The 10,000-nt window shown below is 44.4% G+C and overlaps 1 protein-coding gene across 1 annotated transcript in view; it reads right to left on the reverse strand.

Moving 5' to 3' along the window:
- Nucleotides 1-10,000, reverse strand: part of LOC122802013 (glutathione S-transferase Mu 6-like) — a 246,524-nt gene that overhangs the window by 228,971 nt on the left and 7,553 nt on the right. The gene's annotated exons all lie outside the window — the stretch shown is intronic.

The raw sequence follows: 10,000 nt of genomic DNA on the forward strand, positions 1-10,000 counted from the left end.
CATACTCAGTGATCTCTATATCATTCTGTGTGATGGTAGGATGCTGCTTAAGGCTAGGGACATACCTGCCTGGGACACATACTCAGTGATCTCTATATCATTCTGGGTGATGGTAGGATGCTGCTTAAGGCCAGGGACATACCTGCCTGGGACACATACTCAGTGAGCTCTATATCATTCTGGGTGATGGTAGGATGCTGCTTAAGGCTAGGGACATACCTGCCTGGGACACATACTCAGTGAGCTCTATATCATTCTGGGTGATGATAGGATGCTTCTTAAGGCTAGGGTCATACTTGCCTGGGACACATACTCAGTGAGCTCTATATCATTCTGGGTGATGGTAGGATGTCAACATACCTGCCTGGGGCAATATACTCAGTGATCTCTCTATATCTTCTGGGTGATGGTAGGTTGATGCTGCTTAAGGCTAGGGACACACCTGCCTGGGACACATACTCAGTGAGCTCTATATCATTCTGAGTGATGGTAGGATGCTGCTTAAGGCTAGGGACATACCTGCCTGGGACACATACAGTGAGCTCTATATCATTCTGTGTGATGGTAAGATGCTGCTTAAGGCTAGGGTCATACCTGCCTGGGACACATACTCAGTGAGCTCTATATCATTCTGAGTGATGGTAGGATGCTGCTTAAGGCTGGGGACATACCTGCCTGGGACACATACTCAGTGAGCTCTATATCATTCTGGGTGATGGTAGGATGCTGCTTAAGGCTAGGGACATACCTGCCTGGGACACATACTCAGTGACTCTATATCATTCTGGGTGATGGTAGGATGCTGCTTAAGGCTAGGGACACACCTGCCTGGGACACATACTCAGAGATCTCTATATCATTCTGAGTGATGGTAGGATGCTGCTTAAGGCTAGGGGCATACCTGCCAGGGACACATATTCAGTGAGCTCTATATCATTCTGTGTGATGGTAGGATGCTGCTTAAGGCTAGCGACATACCTGCCTGGGACACATACTCAGTGATCTCTATATCATTCTGTGTGATGGTAGGATGCTGCTTAAGGCTAGGGACATACCTGCCTGGGACACATTCAGTGACTCTATATCATTCTGGGTGATGGTAGGATGCTGCTTAAGGCTAGGGACATACCTGCCTGGGACACATACTCAGTGAGCTCTATATCATTCTGAGTGATGGTAGGATGTTGCTTAAGGCTAGGGACATACCTGCCTGGGACTCATACTCAGTGAGCTCTATATCATTCTGGGTGATGATAGGATGCTTCTTAAGGCTAGGGTCATACTTGCCTGGGACACATACTCAGTGATCTCTATATCATTCTGTGTGATGGTAGGATGCTGCTTAAGGCTAGGAACATACCTGCCTGGGGCACATACTCAGTGATCTCTATATCTTTCTGTGTGATGGTTGATGCTGCTTAAGGCTAGGGACACACCTGCCTGGGACACATACTCAGTGAGCTCTATATCATTCTGAGTGATGGTAGGATGCTGCTTAAGGCTAGGGACATACCTGCCTGGGACACATACAGTGAGCTCTATATCATTCTGTGTGATGGTAAGATGCTGCTTAAGGCTAGGGACATACCTGCCTGGGACACATACTCAGTGAGCTCTATATCATTCTGAGTGATGGTAGGATGCTGCTTAAGGCTAGGGACACACCTGCCTGGGACACATACTCAGAGATCTCTATATCATTCTGAGTGATGGTAGGATGCTGCTTAAGGCTAGGGGCATACCTGCCAGGGACACATATTCAGTGAGCTCTATATCATTCTGTGTGATGGTAGGATGCTGCTTAAGGCTAAGGACATACCTGCCTGGGACACATACTCAGTGATCTCTATATCATTCTGTGTGATGGTAGGATGCTGCTTAAGGCTAGGGACATACCTGCCTGGGACACATTCAGTGACTCTATATCATTCTGGGTGATGGTAGGATGCTGCTTAAGGCTAGGGACATACCTGCCTGGGACACATACTCAGTGAGCTCTATATCATTCTGAGTGATGGTAGGATGCTGCTTAAGGCTGGGGACATATCTGCCTGGGACACAAACTCAGTGAGCTCTATATCATTCTGTGAGATGGTAGGATGCTGCTTAAGGCTAGGGACATACCTGCCTGGGACACATACTCAGTGAGCTCTATATCATTCTGAGTGATGGTAGGATGCTGCTTAAGGCTGGGGACATACCTGCCTGGGACACATACTCAGTGAGCTCTATATCATTCTGGGTGATGGTAGGATGCTGCTTAAGGCTAGGGACATACCTGCCTGGGACACATACTCAGTGACTCTATATCATTCTGGGTGATGGTAGGATGCTGCTCAAGGCTATGGACACACCTGCCTGACACATACTCAGTGAGCTCTATATCATTCTGGGTGATGGTAGGATGCTGCTTAAGGCTAGGGACATACCTGCCTGGGACACATACTCAGTGAGCTCTATATCATTCTGGGTGATGGTAGGATGCTTCTTAAGGCTAGGGACATACCTGCCTGGGACACATACTCAGTGATTCTATATCATTATGTGTGATGGTAGGATGCTGCTTAAGGCTGGGGACATACCTGCCTGGGACACATTCTCAGTGAGCTCTATATCATTCTGGGTGATGGTAGGATGCTGCTTAAGGCTAGGGACATACCTGCCTGGGACACATACTCAGTGCTATATCATTCTGGGTGACGGTAGGATGCTGCTTAAGGCTAGGGACATACCTGCCTGGGACACATACTCAGTGATCTCTATATCATTCTGTGTGATGGTAGGATGCTGCTTAAGGCTAGGGACATACCTGCCTGGGACACATACTCAGTGAGCTCTATATCATTCTGAGTGATGGTAGGATGCTGCTTAAGGCTGGGGACATACCTGCCTGGGACACATACTCAGTGATCTCTATATCATTCTGTGTGATGGTAGGATGCTGCTTAAGGCTAGGGACATACCTGCCTGGGACACATGCTCAGTGATCTCTATATCATTCTGGGTGATGGTAGGATGCTGCTTAAGGCTAGGGACATACCTGCCTGGGACACATACTCAGTGAGCTCTATATCATTCTGAGTGATGGTAGGATGCTGCTTAAGGCTACGGACATACCTGCTTGGGACACATGCTCAGTGATCTCTATATCATTCTGGGTGATGGTAGGATGCTGCTTAAGGCTAGGGACATACCTGCCTGGGACACATACTCAGTGAGCTCTATATCATTCTGGGTGATGGTAGGATGCTGCTTAAGGCTACAGACATACCTGCCTGGGACACATACTCAGTGAGCTCTATATCATTCTGAGTGATGGTAGGATGCTGCTTAAGGCTAGGGACATACCTGCCTGGGACACATACTCAGTGAGCTCTATATCATTCTGAGTGATGGTAGGATGCTGCTTAAGGCTAGGGACATACCTGCCTGGGACACATAATCAGTGACTCTATATCATTCTGAGTGATGGTAGTATGCTGCTCAAGGCTATGGACACACCTGCCTGGGACACATACTCAGTGAGCTCTATATCATTCTGAGTGATGGTAGGATGCTGCTTAAGGCTAGGGACATACCTGCCTCGGATATACTCAGTGAGCTCTATATCATTCTGAGTGATGGTAGGATGCTGCTTAAGGCTAGGGACATACCTGCCTGGGACACATACTCAGTGAGCTCTATATCATTCTGTGTGATGGTAGGATGCTGCTTAAGGCTGGGGACATACCTGCCTGGGACACATACTCAGTGAGCTCTATATCATTCTGTGTGATGGTAGGATGCTGCTTAAGGCTAGGGACACACCTGCCTGGGACACATACTCAGTGAGCTCTATATCATTCTGTGTGATGGTAGGATGCTGCTTAAGGCTGGGGACATACCTGCCTGGGACACATACTCAGTGATCTCTATATCATTCTGGGTGATGTTTGATGCTGCTTGGGCTAAGCATACCTGCCTGGGACACATACAAGTAAGGCTCTATATCGTGTCTGTGTGATGGTAGGATGCTGCTTAAGGCTAGGACCCCATACCTGCACAGGACACATTACTCCAGTACTCTCTATATCATTCTGGTGATGGTGGATGCTGCTTTAGGCTAGGGACACACCTGCCTGGGACACATACTCAGAGATCTCAGATATCATCTGAGTGATGGTGGGGATGCTGCTAAAGGCTGGGGGCATACCTGCCAGGGACACATATTCAGTGAGCTCTATATATCATTCTGTGTGATGGTAGGATGCTGCTTAAGGCTAGGGACATACCTGCCTGGGACACATACTCAGTGAGCTCTATATCATTCTGTGTGATGGTAGGATGCTGCTTAAGGCTAGGGACATACCTGCCTGGGACACATACTCAGTGAGCTCTATATCATTCTGTGTGATGGTAGGATGCTGCTTAAGGCTAGGGACATACCTGCCTGGGACACATTCAGTGACTCTATATCATTCTGGGTGATGGTAGGATGCTGCTTAAGGCTAGGGACATACCTGCCTGGGACACATACTCAGTGAGCTCTATATCATTCTGAGTGATGGTAGGATGCTGCTTAAGGCTGGGGACATACCTGCCTGGGACACATACTCAGTGATCTCTATATCATTCTGGGTGATGGTAGGATGCTGCTTAAGGCTAGGGACATACCTGCCTGGGACACGTACTCAGTGAGGTGTATATCATTCTGGGTGATGATAGGATGCTGCTTAAGGCTAGGGACATACCTGCCTGGGACACATACTCAGTGATCTCTATATTATTCTGGGTGATGGTAGGATGCTTGTTAAGGCTAGGGACATACCTGCCTGGGACACATACTCAGTGATCTCTATATCATTCTGAGTGATGGTAGGATGCTGCTTAAGGCTAGGGACATACCTGCCTGGGACACATACTCAGTGATCTCTATATCATTCTGGGTGATGGTAGGATGCTTGTTAAGGCTAGGGACATACCTGCCTGGGACACATACTCAGTGATCTCTATATCATTCTGTGTGATGGTAGGATGCTGCTTAAGGCTAGGGACATACCTGCCTGGGACACATACTCAGTGAGCTCTTTTTCATTCTGGGTGATGGTAGGATGCTGCTTAAGGCTAGGGACATACCTGCCTGGGACACATACTCAGTGATCTCTATATCATTCTGAGTGATGGTAGGATGCTGCTTAAGGCTGGGGACATACCTGCCTGGGACACATACTCAGTGAGCTCTATATCATTCTGAGTGATGGTAGGATGCTGCTTAAGGCTGGGGACATACCTGCCTGGGACACATACTCAGTGAGCTCTATATCATTCTGGGTGATGGTAGGATGCTGCTTAAGGCTAGCGACATACCTGCCTGGGACACATACTCAGTGAGCTCTATATCATTCTGAGTGATGGTAGGATGCTGTTTAAGGCTAGGGACATACCTGCCTGGGACACGTACTCAGTGATCTCTATATCATTCTGTGTGATGGTAGATGCTGCTTAAGGCTAGTGACACACCTGCCTGGGACACATACTCAGTGATCTCTATATCATTCTGGGTGATGGTAGGATGCTGCTTAAGGCTAGGGACATACCTGCCTGGGACACATACTCAGTGACTCTATATCATTCTGTGTGATAGTAGGATGCTGCTTAAGGCTAGGGACATATCTGCCTGGGACACATACTCATTGATCTCTGTATCATTCTGGGTGATGGTAGGATGCTGCTTAAGGCTAGGGACATACCTGCCTGGGACACATACTCAGTGATCTCGATATCATTCTGAGTGATGGTAGGATGCTGGTTAAGGCTAGGGACATCCCTGCCTTGGACACATTCAGTGATCTCTATATCATTCTGAGTGATGGTAGGATGCTGCTTAAGGCTAGGGACACACCCACCTGGGACACATACTCAGTGAGCTCTATATCATTCTGGGTGATGGTAGGATGCTGCTTAAGGCTAGGGACACACCTACCTGGGACACATACTCAGTGAGCTCTATATCATTCTGGGTGATGGTAGGATGCTGCTTAAGGCTAGGGACACACCCACCTGGGATACATACTCAGTGAGCTCTATATCATTCTGGGTGATGGTAGGATGCTGCTTAAGGCTAGGGACATACCTGCCTGGGACACATACTCAGTGAGCTCTATATCATTCTGGGTGATGGTAGGATGCTGCTTAAGGCTAGGGACATACCTGCCTGGGACACATACTCAGTGATCTCTATACCATTCTGTGTGATGGTAGGATGCTGCTTAAGGCTAGGGACATACCTGCCTGGGACACATACTCAGTGATCTCTATATCATTCTGAGTGATGGTAGGATGCTGCTTAAGGCTAGGGACATACCTGACTGGGACACATACTCAGTGATCTCTATATCATTCTGGGTGATGGTAGGATGCTGCTTAAGGCTAGGGACATACCTGACTGGGACACATACTCAGTGATCTCTATATCATTCTGGGTGATGGTAGGATGCTGGTTAAGGATAGGGACATCCCTGCCTGGGACACATTCAGTGATCTCTATATTATTCTGGGTGATGGTAGGATGCTGCTTAAGGCTAGGGACATACCTGCCTGGGACACATACTCAGTGATCTCTATACCCTTCTGTGTGATGGTAGGATGCTGCTTAAGGCTAGGGACATATCTGCCTGGGACACATACTCAGTGATCTCTATATCATTCTGGGTGATGGTAGGATGCTGCTTAAGGCTAGGGACATACCTGCCTGGGACACATACTCAGTGATCTCTATATCATTCTGGGTGATGGTAGGATGCTGCTTAAGGCTAGGGACATACCTTCCTGGGACACATACTCAGTGATCTCTATATCATTCTGGGTGATGGTAGGATGCTGCTTAAGGCTAGGGACACACCTGCCTGGGACACATACTCAGTGAGCTCAGTCATGTCTCTCTTCATATAGTCCAGGGAGGTACGTCTCAAGTCATTCATGCCAACATGGACTATGACAGAGTCATAACAGTACCTGTTGTTGAGAGACTTGAGTGGGTATGTGATATGGTGGTGTCTGGCCCCTGACAGACATCTAACTGTGACTTTTTTTTTATCCAGCCTGGTGAGAGGCACATCTGTGCATCTCACAATGGAGTCTCCTATGACTAATATGTTGGGTTTATGGTTAAGCCTTAGTGGCTGTGAGACACAGGTGTGTGGACTATATGTGGTATATGGTTTGGAGGGCTGTGGAGATTGTGTTTTTGCCTCGGAGGTCTCCTTTGTTTGGGTATGTTTTTCTTGAGGACTTCCGTATATGTGTGTGTGTTGTGTAGGTGTGGGTGGTGTTTGAGGTGCAGTGATTGTGTTGACAACCTTCTTTGTGACAGATATACTGGCTTGTGCATAGACTCTAACTTCCTAATGTAATTGCATCTCTCAAATATTGTTCCTAGGTGGGAGAAGTAGATGGGTGTCCATGTACATGAGGCAGTTGCTACACTGGAATCTATGGAATCTAATTTTGTCCATACTGTCTTTGTTTTCATGTATCTAGACAGTTGTAGCAGTTTTTTTTATATAAGATGATAATATCTGACTCTCTGAATTATCAAATCATCTGTTTCTGAAGCATGAATATCGAAGTTGAGTATTTGAAAACACTATGAAAACATATATTTATTTTACAAAGAGCAGGGCCCTCCCCCCACATAAATTATATATAGTAACTCCATAGTGGAGAAAAGGGTAAACATCCCTAAAAAGTCCTCTGCTGACTTGAACAATACAATACATTGCAGTGAAACTCATCGCATTCCCAACATTAAAGCTAAAACTAAAGCCATTTGTCCACAAATGCTCCACCATTGTGCGCCAATGTCATCCTGCATAATGCTTTTTCCTGCAGGAGAGGGGTACCTTCACATCATGACTGAAAGGTACATGACTTACCTCTTTCTTGATGCAGGCATTAATAAGAGTGATGAGCAAAATGATTAGAAGGATAAACATTTCTCTAATATAATCTGCAGGCAATATTATTATAAGGTTCTGATAAAGGTAACCGTCTAGGAGGGTTGCATATTATAGTGATTGCATAGTTTGTTATTTATTTATTGCATTTGTTAATAAAAGCAAATGAGTTTCCTATGTTTTCTTATTCATTAAAGATTTTGTAGTGCATGGGATGTTTCAGTTACCTTTGGATAATATAAGTTCAGAAGTACAAACACAAGGCACTTTCCCTTGTGGGAAGTGCAGTTGTTGCCAGTATGTTACACAGAGCTTTGATAAAATAAATGAAAAAAAAGTTTTTTGTAACGGCACATTTTCCTGTGAAAGTGCAGGAATAGTATGTGCGTTGAAATGCCCACGCGGCAAAGTGACATAGGACAAACAAGAGACGTTTTAGGGAGAGACTAAAGAACATGCAAGAGATATAAGAAAAGGCAGGGAAGAAACCCTGCGGCATTACATTTTAAAGAATGTCATAATGGGAATATACAAGGCTTGGAGGCCAAAGTTTTAGGGCAAGTGTAACAAATTCATGATTTAGATATAAAAAAGAAATTATGTAAGATGGAGTCTATTTTAATTTTAAAATGTAATACTTTAATCCCAAAAGGGTTGAATAGGGAATGTCATTGGAAATGTTTCCTTTACTAGAATAACGAGGGTGATATATTTAATTGGTTTATTACTTTTAACTTTTAGTATTTAAAGGTGAGAGTAGACAGAATGGGAATACTCTGTAAAGGCTGAACAGCCGAGGTGCTAGAGAAGTTATTTTGGTGTGTTGCTTGCAGTTTGTACAACAAATATCATCGTGTGATGCTGTGTTTGCTTTGTAATCTGTGACAGGATATTTTATCGTATGTAGCAGCAGTTACAAAGTACGTGTTTTGGAACAGAGACTGTGATTTTATTGGATATTTGCTTTTTATTAAATTTTGAATAGGTAATCGGTGGCTTTTCTTTTTTGTTATTTCGAGTTTTGGTGGTGAAGTGATATCTGTAATATAATCTACAGGCTATATTATTATAAGATTCTGATAAAAGTAGCATTCTAGGAGGATTGTATATTATAGTGATTGCATAGTCTGCTTATTTATTTATAGCATTTGTTCACCAGGAAAGTCCACTGGGCTTTACTGCGGTACTCAAGTGACTGTAGGTCAGCTTTTACACATAAAACCTGACAGTGAGATCTCTCTGCTGTGATTCATACTGGCTGCTATAACTTTAGAGTTGTTACAGTTAACACTAACAAACTTTAAACTGGTATAACTGTTGGTCTGTTACAGATAATGTTTATATACCTTCACTGAAAAAACAAAAGTGCTTCAATGATAATAGGTTAATGCATGCCAGTATTAAACTCAAGCATGGGGTTGGAGTTGGCAACATACCCATTAATCTCTTAGTGCAAGGTATCTAAACAAAGCCCAACAAAAAGGGGGGACAAAGACCCCAGAATAGAGATATATTTTTAATATTGCTCTTATAAACTTAGAAAGTTGCTAGAGTAACAAGGGTTGTGTTAACTTACATTTTCTGAAGGATTTGAAGTCTGAAATTCAAATGTATGTCATTATTTAGTAGATTCAGTCCTCATATCATCCCAGTAATTTGCCAAAAAAACACACATTTTATTAGGAACAGACCAAAAATATAAGCCAAAAATCTGGACAGTTGAGACGTATGGTTGGCAGTAGTCAGGAACGTTCTACAGTCACACTGACAACTGAAGGAAATGCTTTGAAAAGAGACTAGGCCTGTTACAAAATTAAAAACTATGTGATAACTGATGTCTAGTAAAGCATATGCCACATTTTTTAACTTTTTGTGCTGTCATGGACCTACTGGTTTGTCATTGCTACCTCCTACTTTAAAATCGCAAAGTTCATTATAAAGCTACAACACAAGGATTATTCATGAAATACAGGTAACTGATAACAGGTAGCAGGATAATGCCACTTACCTGACCTAGAAAGGTGTGACCTCAGTACTTGATTAGTTCCAATAAACACACTAGTTGA

The sequence above is a fragment of the Protopterus annectens genome, chromosome 5.part0 (assembly GCF_019279795.1).
Source record: "Protopterus annectens isolate FY-2018-M chromosome 5.part0, PAN1.0, whole genome shotgun sequence".
Classification (NCBI taxonomy): Eukaryota; Metazoa; Chordata; order Ceratodontiformes; family Protopteridae; genus Protopterus; species Protopterus annectens.